This window comes from Zea mays, chromosome 6, assembly GCF_902167145.1.
Source record: "Zea mays cultivar B73 chromosome 6, Zm-B73-REFERENCE-NAM-5.0, whole genome shotgun sequence".
Lineage (NCBI taxonomy): Eukaryota > Viridiplantae > Streptophyta > Magnoliopsida > Poales > Poaceae > Zea > Zea mays.
Window position 1 is genome coordinate 41833088 of NC_050101.1, and position 4347 is coordinate 41837434.

Below are 4347 nucleotides of genomic sequence, written 5' to 3' on the forward strand. Positions count from 1 at the left end.
TCAAGTTATGCAATCATATGTTTTTTTATATTTGAAGTTGAACTTATTTTTATATATTTATGTGACATTTTAAGAGATAGAATTTGAGACTTTTTGCGGGGGTACGAACTATTCGATGAATAAAATTATCCACACGGTTATATGGAAAAGATTACATAGTCACGATACGAGTAACCGAACATATTTTTTCCTACATGTATGGTTATAGTTATCTAAAGATAGGCACGGTCACCTAGTACACGGTCTCCGGGGTGTCTCCTAGTACACGGCCACGATGAAGCAGATGATGGGAAAAAAAAGAAAAAGCGAGGATATTAGAGTTATTTTATTCTTTCTTCCTCTTGGGTGGAGCTGACGTAAAAAAGTTTAGCTTTAACGATAAAACTGCTCGTAAAGCTAAAAACAAAAAAACTTCACTAGTAAAACTGAACTGTGCTAAATAGAGCTTAAAGGAATAGAAAACTAGTGGTTGGTTTCTTGCAGGTAAGCATGTGTGGCACCCATAGATTTCGCTGGCATCTCTTTTGTTTAGCTTTATTTTATCTTTGCTTTAGGGGCCGTTTGGCATGATCTACTCCGTGGCTCTGGCACGGCTAGTATTTTAACATGTAGCCGGTGAAGCTAAAGACCGGCCCCTTAGCTCTTTTTCTTAGTTTAATTTTTGGCCTCGAAAGTCAAAACGGCTCCTCGCTACAATGCTTAATAATGATCCTACAGTGTTTTTCAAAGAGGACCGGAGGAGTGAGGGCATTTGAGGTAAACGAGAGCAAGAGTACAATGCAATAAAGAACTGCAAGTAAACTATATCTTAGATAAAGAGGGTAGAGAGAAGAAAGAGATCGTAACGGCATGTACAACATGGAGACACTATTAGAAACATCTGTTTTGCCGAGTGTCTAAAATAATTGGCAAAGCTTTGAAAACACTCGGCAAAGGCTTTATCGACATTTAACAACAAAAGCTCGGCGAACTGTACATCGGCAACGGCTTATTTGCCGAGTGTTTTTTGTCGGACACTCGGCAACCACCTGGTACTCGACAAAGAAAAATCGCTGTCACGACGCCAGGTAACGGCGATGGAGCCTATGCCGAGTGCCCACAGAGTGACACTCGGTAAAGACTCACTCTTTGCCGAGTATCCACTGTACTAACTGGTAGGATTGCAGATCCTTACAGGGATCTCCCTTAGCCTATCAATATACCACAACCTGGCTACAACAACTTACTTACAGTCGGTATAAACCGTTATAGCAACGTACTATCAGTTGCTATAGAGTTATACCGACTAACACTTTCTGACGCTGTAAGTGGCGTCGGCATAAACTTATAGCGACAGACATATTTATACCGACAGACGGTTAGACGCTAAAAACATATACCGACTAACATATTTTTTCTGACTAACAATCTGTTAGAACTTATACCGACGCACTGTTTGATGAGATATATGTATTTTTACCGACTAACAATCCAATGCTATAGCTATATGAGTCTAGAAAAATATATAACTAGCAATTTCTAATTATCATCAACACTTCAAACACTAGCCATACAATCTCACGTTCCACATTAGATACAGATTTGGTCAAACATAGCTCATATTTTCATTCATGGCAATAACAATTGTACTGCATTCATACATAAAGGTCACAAGTTTGCTCTTGTCGTAATAAAGATCAAAATAAGCAGGCAACAACCCTAAGTTTGACTTGTTAAACCTAAGAGATACTAGCTAGTACAACCACATGTGAGCACATGTGGCTTCACAATTTTAAGTTCACTTGCAAATTTCTCTTTTCGAGAAATACAAACCAAAATAACATCCATCCACAAGAACTTTTGATCTTGCTATAGCGCTCATCCATAGGTATCACCACGATCTGCTTGCTACCTCTAGGACCTCTCTCCTGACCAAATTAAAAACCAAATCATTAGTAGACTATTTAAGAAATCCTTCCCAAAATAAACTATAGAATATAGAGTCCAAATCATACCGTAGCTACCAAGAATTTTTTGAATAAACACATGCCCAAGTAAAGAAGAGTCAAAATTGATTGGCCCAGCCTTTCAGGGTATTACAGTGTACAATGTTTCAGTATTTTATACTGCACTACTGTAATATCACAAGAACTACAAATGGAGCATTCAATACTACTAGTACAATGAGCGTGCGTTGCGACGACACACAAATTATTCAATAAAATATTAGTGGACAACAATTACATGAAAACGAACAATTGGCTTAACACACAAAAAACCTTGAATAAATCCGTGTGATGGTGATTGCTCTACTTACTTAGAAGTAATTAGTAAGGGCCTTAGACTTTCCTGCTCGCTTGAAGTGCCTTTTGGGTCAATTACATAGCTCACCTGCAAAATAAGATGTCAAATATATATACTATCACATAACCATCCCAAAGGATAAACCAGGATCACCAAACACACAATACCAATTGATCTCAGACAGGCACATCCAACATTGCTTGAATCTCAAGTAAAACAATTCCAGATCTATCACCAAACACACAATAAGGATGAACAGCTGCGCGAGGGAGATGGGGGCGGCGACGCTGGGGCGCCGTGGCTGACTTAGGCTGCGCGGGCAAGAGAGATTGATTCCAACTCCTGGCTCCCTCAGGGAAGCTAGAATAATCTGATTCTGCTTAGTTTCATAGATGACCTCTTACAAGTATTTATATTCTAGTTGATGCTTATCTGATCTAAGGATAAGAGCTATGAGATCTCTTCTAATCCTTATCCAACCAACTAGAAATAATCTCTCCTTTTTAGTAGCTAATCCTTATTTAATCTTATCCAACTAACTAGAGATAATCTCTCCTTTTTATTAGCTAATCCTTATCTAATCTATCCTAGCTGATCTCCTGCCGCATGTGGCATGTGGCCTAGCTGAGGGCCATAGCCCTCCTAGCCACTAATGTCCCTGTGCCTAGTGTAGGGGATGCCGGTCATAACATCTCTCCCCACCTGCTGAAATAGCTCGTCCTTGAGCTAAAAGTCGGGGTATGTCGCTCGGAAATCCTCCAAGAGCTCCCACGTTGCATCTCTGTCCCCAAGTCCGTGCCACTTGATAAGGACCTGCCAGACATCACGTTGTTTGCGTGCGCGGAGAGCACATTCGGGGGTCGGCAGTATATGCTTGTCCTGGACCAGTGGCAAAGCACCCGACGCCTCAAGGGGATCACCACAGTGGGGCTTCAGCAAGCCCACATGGAAGACGTCGTGAAGGCGTAAGTCGGTCGGTAGCTGAAGTTTATAAGTCATGGAGCCGATGCGCTCTAGTACCCGGAATGGTCCCGCGTACTTAGGCCCGAGCTTCTTCCGTGCGCCGGGCTCTAGGGACTGAGTGGTGCGGTGGAGCAAACGCAGCCACACCTAGTCCCCAATAGTGAACTCCAAGGGATGATGGCCGGTGTCGTAGTGCTTCTTGGACAACTCCTGAGCTTGAAGAAGGCGCTGGTGAACCTCAGTCAGGATGTCATCGCGGTTTCGTAGGAGAGTATCTGCAGCCTCCGTGCGTGCTGTGCCAGGCAAGTATGGTAGCAAGGGCGGGGGTGGCCTGCCATACACCACCTCAAATGGTGTCGTCCGTAGAGCGGTGTGGAAGGAAGTATTATAGCAATACTCTGCCCATGAAAGCCAATCCACCCATGCGTGCGGCTAGTCATCTGTAACACAGCGAAGATACATAGCAATGACCTTGTTAACCACCTCCGATTGGCCATCCGTTTGAGGGTGGAAAGCTGTACTCATGCGCAGCTTCACCCCCGCCATCTTGAAGAGGTCACGCCACACGTTGCCAGTAAACACAGGGTCCCTGTCGCTGACGACGGAAGTGGGGAACCCGTGCAACCGAACAATGCCATCAAAGAAATCTCGGGTGATCGACGATGCCGTGTATGGGTGGCCGAGCGCGATGAAATGCGCATACTTGGAGAAGCGATCGACCACCGTGAGGATAACAGACTTGCCCCCGACTTTAAGAAGCCTTTCGATGAAGTCCATGGAGATGTCGGCCCACACCTAGGACAGCACCTCGAGGGGATGTAGCAGCATAGCCGGTGGTAAAGTCAGGGTCTTGTTGTGCTGGCACATGACGCAAGACCGAACCCAGTTCACAACCAAGGACCAATCTCCCGAAATGTAGAAGTTGGTGCGGAGTCGATGCAGTGTCTTCTAAATGCCCTCATGCCCGGCCGAGTGAGCTAGTAGGAGCGCTTGGTGGCGCAAGTCCTTGGAGCCTGGCACGTAAATGCACCAGCCGTGTAGTAGAAGTCCCACGTCCTCGTGCCATGGCGCGCCCAGGAAACCGCGAGCGGAGGCAACCCA